Consider the following 13,552-nt stretch of genomic DNA (forward strand, 5'->3'; position numbering starts at 1 on the left):
AACTATATATAGCAGAGGTGTAACTCAGTCAGAAAGGAAATGTTAGAACTTTTGTTATGATTTTGACAAGTCTTTTGACTCTTTACACATAATACAAGTCTGTCTAGTTTTCCTAAATGCCAGATATCTGTGGGGTGCAATGGTAATGTGATATCCAGAGACTCTGAAGATCCATCTAATCGTGAAAATCCATCCGCATATTTTAGTAATTAAAATATAGACCTTGTTATGTTTGCTGAGGTGGTAAGACACTGGAGCAGGCTGCCTAGAGAAGTTGTGGATGTCCTGTTCCTAGAAGTGCTCAAAGTCAAGTTGGATGTGGCTCTGAGCAACTTGGTCTAGTGGAAGGTGTCTGTGCCTGTGTCGAAGGGGTGGCAGAAACTGATAATCTGAGAGATTCCTTCCAACCCAGCATGGCTCTATGAATGTCATGGAGGAGCAGAAGGTATCATCTGTTGTTCATTTGATTTAGGAGATCTTTTTTTCTTCTTCTGATACAGTAGCTTCCTGTCTTGTCTGTGGAGGCCTTGTGTACTAATCGTTATTGCCTAAATATTAATAGGACTGTTTTTGTTACTAAGAATTTAAAAGTATTAAATGGAGATGTCATACTTTTGGACAGACTATTCCCAGTCAGTGCACTACATAGAAAAGATATGGCTATTACTGCTGGGTAATAACTTTTACTTGCCTTTTTCTCTCCCTAAAAGACCCAGAGCCATGTAATGTAATAGCTACTACACACAACTGTTTGTGGAAAGAAAATTTGTTCTTTGCTATCAAAATGGAACACAAGGATTAAATATTTCTGAGGAACAATCCCTCAATCCATATGAGTATTTTCTCATGGAAACAAAGTTTTCCTATTCTCTCTGTAATTTTTATTTGTCATCTGCAAAAATTGATTCACTTCTGATTTGATATTTTTCTTTCTCTAGTTCCTTGTAAAAACAACTTCATTTCTTATAGGAGTGCTACACATGTACATTTTAAGGTTCCATACAAGTTTAGTGTATTTTGTTGTCTTGTATTTGAGGTGACAGATAATTTTCTCTTTTCTAGCATGGCATGTAATGTACCTTGGACATTCAGAGAAAAGTCAGACATATAAACAGAAGCCAAGAGTATTTGTATGCAAAATGGGTTGTGGTGCTACTTTCTACACAGACTCTGCATTCCAGATTTTTTATCCATTTGGAAAGAGTTTAACTTGCTAGAAAATTGCATTTTCAAAAAAAAACTTTACAGTCAAGTCACTTGTTTTATGGGGATTTGAATTCCTGCTCCTAGACTTGCACAAAGATTATGGCACCAAATAGGATTTACAAAAGCATAGGAAATAAACAAAGGGGATCTATAACAAGTTTTTGAGGACTGACATGAAAGTTGGGCTCCTAAGTATCTACATCATTTTTGGAAACTGGATGAAGGCTCCTGAATCCCTGGTGATATGCTGTAGTAAGTACTGTGCAGTGGCATGGAGCTCAAACACTAGAAGCAGCATGGATTTGTTAGCAGTGCACCCTTTCCTTGCTCACCAGCACACATTACTGAACTTCTGAAATATAGTATTTTAGCACAGACTGTGTCCTTATATGTCCTTTCTAATGGGAATCCTCAGTGTGACACTGAATAGTGCCTTGTGGACAAAGCCTGAAATATTTTTAAAAATTCTAGCATATTAAACTAGGCCATTTGCTGAAAAAGTTTGGAGTTTGCTTTACACACAGTTAGTATATACACAACTAGGGTGGATATTTTTATGCACCAAGCATTAAATATGGTTGTGCAATCACCAGCTCTGGTAACATTTCTGCAGACCAAATGTTTATGATGTCTAATCTCTGTTTGTTGCCAAGTAACCGTATGATATGTGCTAATATAACATCTGCCATACTGAGTTTGTAGACAGAGCTTTATTTAAAGCTTGGCACATTAAATGGACAATATGTGTCAGATATTATTGTTCTCAGGCATGTTCTCCTTCTCTCCTCTCCCTCTCCTTACATGGACTATGTAACTTTTTTTTTGGTTTTCATGTTCTGTGCTAGACCTTGATTTCCTACCATGTTGAGAACCAGAAAAGTATGAAAACAAAAACTGCACAGCTGAGACTTCAGACAAGACCTGTATACAGATAATGCAGACCTGAAGTCCTCTGTGCCAGGGTGTCTGCTGATATAATGGAAGGGTCTGTACACACAATATAGAAGCAGGCACAACATCTGTATGATCAATTTTGGAGCTCTACAGTGCAATTTGCATGGCACATCCTTCATTTCACCTGCTGCACAGACATTGAGTACTCAGGGTACCCAGGGAACTATCCAGGCTTTATAAACCTGATTACACAGAACAAATATTTGCTAAAAATTATATGACAAGTGGAGACCTGCTAGAGATATTTTGTTCCAATCATCTGCTCAGAAGAGGGACAGAGAAGGCAGGCTGCTCAGGGCTATGTCCAGGTGGGTTTTAAATCTCCAGCAATGGAGACAAAAAAAGTACCTCTGGGCAACCTGTTCCTGTGGGTCACCACCTATGAAGTGAACAATATTTTTCTTCTGTTTAAGTGGAATTTCCTGTGGGTTTTTTTTTTTGTTTTTTTTTTTTTTTTTTCCCTGTGCCATTGCCTCTTATCCTGTCTCTTACCCTGAGAAAAGTATGATTCTGTTATATTGACTTTAGTCATCATGGTTTTTCAGACATGGACAAAATCCCTTTGAGGGAACTCTTCTTCAGGCTAAGCAGTCTCAGCTCTCTTGGTCTCTCCTTGTCTGAAATGTTCCCATCCCTTAGTCATCGCTGCGGCCCTTCAGTACCCTGATCCCAGTACGTCGATATCTCTCTTGTGTGGGAGAGTCCAGGGCCAGGCCAACACTCCAGACATGTCTCATCACAGCTGAGAAAAGGGGAAGGATCACCTCAACCTGTTGGCTATGCTCTGCTTGATGCAGCCCAGGGTGCTGCTCTTCACTGCTGCAAGAACTCAGTGCTGGCTCACGGCTAACTTGTGTTCTATGAATCCAAGGTCCTTCCATGACAATCTGATTTTCAGCTGCTTGGCTCCAGGCCTATATTAAAATTTGGGATTATTGCTCCCCTGGGACAGGACTTGGTAATTCACCTTGTAATTCATGAGGTTCCTGTCAGAGTCAGACCATTTCTCCAGCCTGTCAAGGTCAACCTGAGTGGCAGCAGCCCTGCTGGTCATCGACCACTCTTCCCAGTTTTGTGTTCCATTATCCAGATCACTAAAGAAGTGCTGCACCAGCACTGACCCTAGTGGTACAGGCTGCCCCAAAAGCTCTGTGCTGCTCATTGCAACCCTCTTAGTCCAGCAGTTCACTCAGCTGTCAACCCATCTCCCTATCCACAAACAAAATCCATTGAGTTTGTCAGTGAGACAAAAGCCTTTCAAGCCTTTCTTAGGTCAAGATAAACAGCATCTGCTGCTGTCTGCAGGTCTACTGAGCCCATCATCTCATCACTGAAGGCTATCAGGTGGGTTATGCACAATTTTACTTCTGTAAATCCATGCTGACTATTCTCAATCATCATCTCGTTCTTAATAATCTTGGTAATGGTTTTCAGGACTGTATGTTCCATCATCTTCTTAGGGATCAAGGAAAGGCTGGCCAGCTTACACTGCCAAGATGCTCCTTCGAGCCTTTCTTGAAGATTAGGAGTGATATTTGCTTTCTTAAAGTCCAAAATCTCTCAGGTTAGAAACAAAACCCTTGTCTCAATGGAGTAGATCAAAAAAAGCTGCCTGAGAAGAGAGAAAAAAACATGTGCACTCAATGAGAAGTACAAAAAGGAAATAAAAAGTCTTCTTATTGTTCATGAAAGTGGTTTTTTTTTTCAGTTTTTAGGTCACAAGAAATTACAGTATGTCCAAATTCCTATCAGAGCAAAGACAGATTCAGAAGACTAAATTGCTGAAATTACTTGGAGAACAAAATAATTGTTCTAATCTTACAGGTCTAAGACAGAAACTGAACAGAGAGAATGAGAGCAGGTCATCTTTTAAATCAGATAATTTTTAAATAGAACAACAGAATTAAAAGGTTGAATACAAGTCCTGAAAGAGAAAACTCTATGAAATATATAAAATCTTTAACTGCAAGGCCTTTAAATGTCAGCTCACTGGAAGACTTGAAGTGGTCAGGGTGCATAAGGTCCTCTTCTCTTTACAAGGCCTCCTCAGAGGCTGAGAAATCTTACTTTGAAATGTCAGCATTATCAGCAGATTTATATCAGATTTAATTATTAAAAAAATAGAGTATCTAGAATTTGTCTTCAAAGGTCATGAGTTAGCATATATCCAAGAACTATCTGCCCTAACTTCAAAAAAGGAAGAAACAATAAAAGCGAGGCAGGAACAAGTTTCCCAGTGTTACCATCCATTTCCTAATATCACTCTTCTACTGATGTTACCTTCAATGGGGTACTCTAAATTGTGGCTGAAAAATCTTCCTGGTGGGAAAAGACCTGGAGATGCTGGTCAACAGCAGCTGGACATGAGCCCGATGTGCCCAGGGGGCCAATGGCACCTGGCCTGGGTCAGCAATGGTGTGGTGGCAGGAAGAGGACAGGGATTGTCCCCCTGTGCTCAGCACTGGTGAGACCACACCTCAAATCCTGTGTCCAGTTTTGGGCCCTTACTACCAAAAGACTTTGAGGTGCTGGAGGAGGTCCACAGAACAGGCATTGGAACAGGAGGTATTTAAAAGACCTGTAGATGTGACACCTGGGGACATGGTTTATTGGATTACACAGTGCTGGATTACCAGTTGGACTTGATGACCTTAAAGGTCTTTTTAAGGTTTCTTTATGATTCAAGTGATTCTAAAACACACTCCATTTCCTTGGGTTTGAACTCTAAATCTTAGATAGAGTACACAAATAATAGGCCAAAGAAAAAAATAGAGGAAACTATTGCTAAATTTCAGGGGAAAATTTTAACAATTGTGAAAATATTAAGGGCAAGAAATAATGGTAAATACTTACTTAAATTCAATGACAAGTGTGAAGGTAGGTCTGAACAAGAAAATGTAGGTAATAGTCAGACTGTATAAATGAGATATTATTGGGGTCATCTGGAAAGAATTATGGAGTAATTGTTAAAAATATGTATTTATTCTAGTTACAGGTGCTATAACCTTATGATACTTCCATCCCTACATTTTCTGTGTTTTAACCTAGAGATAAAAGGAATGAGAACAGATATGGGTAACTATATGAGAAGGATGAATCTTTCATTCATCCTGGAATAAATCATCCTAGAATCTGGGATGATAGGCAGAGAAATTTTAATAGTGTTTTGCAGAATGCTTGCTTGATGATAATTTATTATTCTGGCTTTTCTAATAAGTTTGCCTAAATCATTATTATTTATACAAATCTGTTTTACTTCACGAATACGACATCTTTTCAGGTAGCCTCATTGTTAAAAATACTCTGTGTGTTTCTATTTGTTTCACAAGTCTTATACAAGAGTAATAAACACACTACTTCCCTAAAGATTCTTCTAAACAAAGGCATGAGCTAACATGTAGAAACAGGAGCAGATGTAGATACAGGGAGAAATTCCCTTACAGGCTCTGACTGCATTTCTACTGAATGACATGTGGCTGAGCTGCTTTATTAAGCTGAAACATCAGAGGATTTGCTGGTGGAAATGCTCCTTGATACACAATTTAATTATTTTGCTAACAAGAGATTTTATTTTCAAAATATGTGCTGATAATATATAACTTGACTTTTTGTAGCAACAAGATACCTGCTTTTTCCCAGTGATCTGATACCTCTAAGACACAAGTGCAGGGAAAAATTTAACAAACCATGTAGGTAGACCAGGCTTTAGCATGACATCTTTTTCATTAACCTACAGAGGAAATCTCATTTGCATTATCTCACTTTAGGAATCAATTTTTGCAAAAACGGTGGTGTAATGTAGAGAAAGTACAGGAAAAAGAGAAAAAATATTTTGGATATTTTAAATACTTTAATATTTATATTTGGCTTTCTTATTATGGGTCTCTGTTTGTTTGGGGTTTTTGTGGGAGACAGGGAATCCTGTCACTATAATTAAAAAAATATTTTTGAATTGAAGCTTTGCTTTATTTCTTCCATTTTTTTTACAAGATCAATATATCAATCCCAAACCTGCCACACAGAAAGAGACCAAGAGCCTCTCAAGATGTTAGGCTGATATTTCGCTCAGTAGTTGAACTACATATACTCTTTCATTCTTTTGTATTTCAAGACTGCATTAACATCTGCCATGGCAACCTTTTGATTATTTGTACTTTTTCCATGGAGATGATGTCTGGGAAATGTCACTGTGTGTTGAAGAAAACTAACATCTCCTCTGAAGTCATAGGGATAGCACAAGTGTCACATCAGATTCAATTAGAGATGAGCAGATAATGAAAAGCCCAACATCTGGCTACATTTGCTCTTCTCCAGTATTTAGTGTGTTGTTAATCTCAGGGGACTCACAGGCTTAAAACATTTTAAAAGGCTTCTTGGAAATATTCTTCCCATCTTTTAGATTTCCTTTTAGCAATGTCTCTTCTCAGTAAGCATCATGAAAACTTTTGCAACCTCTTTATTGAATACAAATTTAGCTGTTTCTGTATTTTCTTTCAAGAAAGGCTGATATTCTATTAAAGAATTGTAAAGGTGTTTTGTTTTTTTTTTAATTGTTAGTGATAAAATTAAAGATTATGGCCAGTTTGGGAAAAATATCAGAAGACATTATTAGATGTAAGAAATAAAAACCATTATATGGTTATAACCATTATAATATATAATGGTAATATATATAACCATTCATTTATATGCCCAAAGCAGAAGGGGTGGGGAATTGTTGTTTTGTTGGTTTGGGGGTTTTTAATATGTGGTAAGGAGAAGACAGTGAGAAAGACATAAACTGAGAGACATTTTTGTCTTGCAATGCAAGATTTATGAGAACATTTCAGAAGATAAAAGCTGATCTTCAGTCAATCATAGTGGAAATGAAGTCACATTAGACAGCTCATTTATAGTCATATGCCTATGGCTTTGCACAGATAACTTCAGTGGCCTTATATGTGTCTGCCCTCATTTTGAACTGCTTGATTCAGCATGCACACAGTGAGGCAGAATATTCTTACAGGGCTGCTGTGCAACTCATGGCATATGTGACTTTAAATGGTGCCCTTGTGAATGAAAACTAATCTGAATAAAACTGAGAGCAGAAATTTAAGATTGTTAAGTCTCAAGCAGGTATAAAAAATTCCCTTCTTATGAAAGACCTTACCATATATTTAGCTTTTAAAAGATATTGAGGTCTCTGTTGATAGATCTGAATACATAAGACTATAACTTTATATAGAGAAAGAAAGAAAAAATAGCATCCTTGCATTTCGCTACTTTTTTTTTTTTTTTTTTTGCTCAGCTCACATTTACTGTGAGGAATCTCAGAGTTCTCAGTATCAATATTTATCTGGACAGTGACTGTGTAGATAAATGTTTCATGACTGCAGCTTCAGGCTGGACATAATTAATTTTATTGAAATCTACTGTAGGCTACTGCTACTGCATTACTGCATTTTCTTTTTCAGACATTTCTATTAAAACAAAGAAACCAAACATAAAAGTATACCAAAAATAAAAGTATTGGAGCTTTTCAAGGCACTGCAATTATCAACTGTAATGCTATAGTTTTCCTTCTATTATTATAATTGCTTATGATTCCTGAATATAGCCATCGATGTCAACTTTTCATAACTGAGGGTTTTCCAATGACAGTGCTTTATTTTCAAAGACCTCTCATGACACTTTAACAAACAAATCTAAACCCAAAACCATTGTTTTACTCTAGATTCAAACCTTCTCCACTGACATTGGCATAAGACAATCATCCGTGGCAATGCTTGAGTAAATGTTCAATGAGGTAGTTGGAAGGGTGAGTGCACCCCATGCACTTCACAGCCAGGCCCAGGACAGCTCTGAGAGTGTGTGGAGCAGGCAGCACTGCCACAGAATTGTGGAATGGTTTGGGTTGGGACTTCAGACATCATCTGGTTTCTGTCCTTCTGCCATGGACAGGGTCACTCCCACTGAACCAGGTTGCTGGGTCTGTTGCTTACCTTCCACCAGATCAGGACCCCATCCAGCCTGCTCTTGAACACTTCCAGGGGTGGGGAAGGCACAAATTCCGTGCGCAATTTGTTCACCTTTATAGTCAGTCAGACCTCCTCTACATCCTCCTCAGATATCCCTTCCCTGACAGAAGTACCTTGTCTTCACAATTATCTGTCCATGACAAAATTGGCACAACAAATGCAGGAGAAAAAGAAACATAAACTCAGAATATTAGCAAGAAAGTACATGGAAATAAGGAAGTCTCTTAAGTTTTTAAACACAAACCAAGAGATAGAGTCTTTTTGAACTCTGGGTGTAATTCAAAGAAACAGCACAGACTTCATGAAAAGAACTCCATGTCTCTGATGTCCTTTGATTTCAAAGTGTAGGAATATTTTCCCTTTGCATAGCAATGAATTCTTCCCCTTATTTAATCCTGTGATATAGTTACAATATCTTCCAGGGACATGTCAGTCATTTTTTCTAAAAATAGTCTAAGTTCATAAACATAAGAGGTTTAATCTCATTGTATTATCTCAAATCTTAGAGAGATCAGAAGTATTTTCATCCTCAAAATGTAATTTTTACTTCAATAAAACATTTGAACCAGAAATTTTCTAAAATATATATAACTCAGACTGGACAAGTAAGGCAACTATTCCTGTGAACTTTTGCCTGGAATGAAATGTCCTGACAATAAACCGGCTTTCTGATTTTCAGAAAATTCCACAAAACCCTGTCTTCCTCTAAGAAATGAAAACCTTTTGTAGTTATTTTCAAGAGAAAATCTGAGACCACTTCATAAACCAGACATAAATCTAGATCTTTGGAATTATAATTTTTCTATTATTAAGTTTGTGCATTTTGAGACAGCTCCATTTTGATGCCCAGATTAGTGCTATTTTAATATACAGGTTGAATTAAGATTTCTTCATTGCATGTATTAAAATCTAACAGTTAGTTGGTCTCTCCAAATGAAAATGTTTTGCACAGAGCAAGTGTATGTAGCTCTCATGTGACCACATTCATCTAAAGCTAAAGCAACACTGTAGGAAGAGGAGCATGGAAGTCAGTGGTTGATGTGAAAATATTATCTTCTGGCTGGTTTCCAGCAGGGTGACTGATTGTGGTGGCTCTCACTTTCATTACCACAAGAAAAATTGTTCAATATATTTTAAATGTACATCCAATCTGATAGACACGGAATGTGAATTCAGTCACTTTTTCTCTGAGCAGGATCAATATGTCTGCAGCTGACTGGTATTTCTGAAGTTGTATATTAATTTTAAATAAATCTTCAGAATTGGTTGCTTCACCTTTTTATTTTTTTTTAACTTTAGTTTACTTCAAGTTTGACACATATTTCTTTTCAAACCATTTATCAAGGATAGTTCAGAAGTCAAACATAAGATGAGCTGTAAACTTGATTTATGATCAAACAGCTTTCCTTTAAAAGGCACTGGCCTATTAATCCCCATTGTTTTAAAAGAGGAATATACCAATTTTGATTAAATGATTTCTTGACTCTAAAGCAGTGGGCGTGGACACTGGGGGGTGGGGAGGGATGGTGTGAGGGTGTTGAAAAACAAAACCAAAAAAAAAAAAAAGAGAAAGAAAAAAAAAAAAAAAAAAAAGGAGGAAGGGAGAAGTGAATCCATATATGAGTAGATAATAATATCCAGGAACTAAGATTCTTGCCAAGACACTTGAGAATTCCCTTATGCAAGAATAAGAATCCAAGCACTCTGTTCCTCCTGTGTGACAGCCATGTAGATAAGTACTACCTGGTGGGAAGAGGATCTTCTCTTTATATTTTTAAACATATTCAAAGGATTTTTGTTCTTTGCATACAGTATAGAACAGGAAGTGCTTTCAAATCATAGATATTTTTGTAGGACATGAAAATTATTGCCTTTGTGCGTCTATTTATAAAAAAAAGAATAAAAGGTATTTAACTTATTTAAGAGACCAGACATAGTTGTGAGTTTATAAATGTTTTTGGGGTCTTGCTATTTAGCAAAATTTTATAATGAAATTATTAAATTATGCTTTTTCTGTTCAGTTTAGTAGATAACTGTGGCTCAATATATCTGTCTGAAAATAATATTGATTTTGAACAGATTCTCTCACAGCCTAGTTAAGAAGTCACTCCCCATGATTTTAAGGATATGAAAAAGTTATCAGGAGATACATAGGTCTACACCAGAGTTTCTAAACTAAACGAGTGTTGCAGGAACTCTGCAGCACCTAAAGAAACTCCCACCTCTGCCTCAGTCCACTGGAATTAATATGCCAGAATGTACTTACATATATTTTCAGGCTAAGAAATTAATCAAATAACAGACACTAAAGGCCCTGTTTGACCGAGGAAAAGTTTCAGATCACCTTGTAAAATTTGATATTCAAGCACATATAGTTATCAAAATTCTTTTCCTTGCCTATATAACTCATATTCACAGTAGTTCCCTACAGTCTAAAGCTCTGGAATGCAGAGTACCCAAGGATATTTTTACTTTTCTGGACAGGTGAAGGAGTTGGCCCTGGAAAATGTGATTGCTTATAGGACAGACATACAACAGTGTGAGGCTGGTATACATCTAAAGGAATGCAATGCTGGGATACTTTCCCCAGTTTAGAACTTTTAGAGTTGTGTTGTCTTACTAAGTTTAAATTGTTACTATCTACAAACATTGGTAACTCTCCCATTAAAATAACCATTTGAAACAATTAACTTCTATTGTATCTTTGTTTTACTATTGATTAGGGGGGTTTTGTACTCCTGGGGGATGGGGCAGAGTGCACTCTAAGCAAAATGGGAGGAACAGGTGACGAAGTAGAGAACAGAGATGCTCCTTCAGGAAGCCTTGAAAAGTTGGAGAAAATCATGGAGTCTAATAAAGGAAAAGGCATCATCTTGGTCTAGAAGTGGAATAATCCCATGCATCAGAGCAGAACCTGGGACTGACTGAGTAGGAAAAAGCTTTGCATGAATGGTCCTGTCAGCTTGAGTGGACAATAAGTTGGGCATGAGCTGGTGAAGCCCAACTGCACAGCTCTTGGCAAGACTTCAGCCAGCATGTCCAGGAGGGTGATCCTTCCCAGTCCTGTAGTGTCTGTGAGGCCACACCTGGCACACTGAGAAATTTTCAGCTTTTTGCTCTTCAAAAAGACAGATGTACTGAACCAAGTCCAGTGCAGGGCCACTGGGTGGTTGGCAGCTGGAACACCCGAAGTGGTGAAATCTGCACCCACTGAGATATTCAAAATGTGACTGGATGAGGTCCTGACAACCTGCTCTATTGGACCTGCTTCCAACTGGAGGCTGGGTCACTCAGCTTCCAAAGGATCCTTCCACCTTCATGCTTCTGTGATTCTGATCCATCAGTTATGTGTCTAATTTATTGTTTTCAGTAGCATTTTATTTGTTAAATGATGTATTAAATCTCATAAATTAAACTGGGAAAAAATTTTACAACAACTTCACACTCCGGTTAAAGTATGATTTATCTCCACACAACCAGAGCTTGTTCATTTAAAATAAGAAATCTGCTTAGAGACCTGAGATACAGGATCATAAAAGTAACGTTGATCTTTGCTTTAACTGTTAAAAATGCTGTGTTCTAATCTATTTATTCATTGCATTCAGATTAACTCCACAAGTTACTATATCTTCACTTACAATGAGGGAACTTTGCTCACAGTTTCAAAACAGATTTAGAAAAACAGTGACTCAGACGACATTATCTGATGAATAATAATTGAGTTGAGAATGACAGAAATGCAAAATTAAATTTAAATTCATAGTGTATGTTGAAAAAATGGCAATGTGCTGATGAATTATGAGGCTTTACAAAGAAGTTAAGAAATGGGAATGACTAATTTTACAGTTTAAGAAGAAAATATATTTTGAATCCTTTTCCCTTCCACCCACTTAGCCTTTAAGGAAAAAAAAAAAATAAAAAGAGAGAGAGAAAAACAGATAAAAAGAATTAGCATTAGTGTAAAAAAAAGTAGCAAGCCAGAGATGATGCCAAAAATCTTTCAGCTCTCTCCAAAGCCTGTAGTGCAGAATGATTTCCCATAGAGACTAGGAGCTGTAAGAAGAATGAACTAAGAGAAGGTTTTTGGACCAAGTACATGTGTTTTACCACTCCACTGAATTTTGATTCTTTGCTAAGTCTGATGGGCTAACACCTCTGATACAACTGAGTGGGTTTATGCTTTTATCATATAAAGGATAATCTCTGTAAAGCAGAAACACGAGTTGGTTCCGTTGGTTCCATTCCATAATTGTTGCGAAGTTGAAATTAATGCTGTACCTTCTAAAGAACATTGATAATTTACTAAAAGACCAGAGGAAACATAATGAAGAGAATGCAAATAAACTTCTCCTGCTATTCCACTGACAGGAGACAAGTGTGTTTAGTAGATTAAGCCTGTACACATATGGGTATGTGTGTGTGTCAGTAAGAAAAGGAGCATTGATTTTGACAAGTTGAAGGGAACAAAGATTCTAGAGCTATATCGAAATGTCAAATGTATTTTAAATCTGCGACAGCCCATAATCTGTGTTAAGAACTGAAGTATGAATTGATGTTGAAAAGCAGAACATCAAAATGTTGCAGGTGACTAGAAAAGTTGGAAATTTCCCATGAATATTTACTACCAGTATTAAAGAGAAAAAAAAAATCATTCTTTTTGTTTCAAATGGCATGTACTCATCTCTCAGACATAGTAAAAAGTGCACTGCTAACAACAACAAAAGTAGTAATAATCAATGTCATGTCTATGAATTAAGTAGACAGATGTTATATGTAGTAGAATAGCATGATTAATATACACGGATGGTTTGAACACATTTCAACAGCCTTCAGAAGGTTTTTAACCACTATAAACTCTTTCTACTCCATTATTGCATAGGTCTACTAATATTATTTCAGGCTAGACCAAAAGGGAAAAGTGAGCCATCGTATTAGGAACCTTGACATTATTTCATTGTATTCATTCCTTGGATTTTGAAAACAGCCTTTTTCTAATACTCCACTTTACAAAGTTTCAGTGTTAGGTATATATTTTCAAATAAAGTTTTCATTAAATATTCAAAATTTTTCTAGAATAACTTATGTTATCTATCTTTTAATGACTATACATTATAGAAAAATAGTTCAATATCACAGCAAACTGTGAAATTCTGAATAATATTTACAAAAAAAGAAAATTGTAGTGTCAGTGCATTTTTTGTTTGGGTTTTTTTCTTGATTGGTTGGTTTGGGGATTTTTGTTGTTTTTGTTTTATTGCTCGGTTGCTTTTTTTGGTGAGTTTTTTTTTTGTTTGTTTGTTTGTTTCTGTGAGGGTTTAAAGAGAATACTTTGTTTAATACAAGGGCCTTTAGTTTTGGAGCTATATTTACTGTCT

At 36.7% G+C, this 13,552-nt stretch overlaps 1 protein-coding gene across 4 annotated transcripts in view; it reads left to right on the plus strand.

Annotated features, from left to right (window-relative positions):
- Window positions 1-13,552, plus strand: part of IL1RAPL1 (interleukin 1 receptor accessory protein like 1) — a 676,860-nt gene that overhangs the window by 494,526 nt on the left and 168,782 nt on the right. The gene's annotated exons all lie outside the window — the stretch shown is intronic.

Source organism: Taeniopygia guttata, chromosome 1 (genome assembly GCF_048771995.1).
Source record: "Taeniopygia guttata chromosome 1, bTaeGut7.mat, whole genome shotgun sequence".
Classification (NCBI taxonomy): domain Eukaryota; kingdom Metazoa; phylum Chordata; class Aves; order Passeriformes; family Estrildidae; genus Taeniopygia; species Taeniopygia guttata.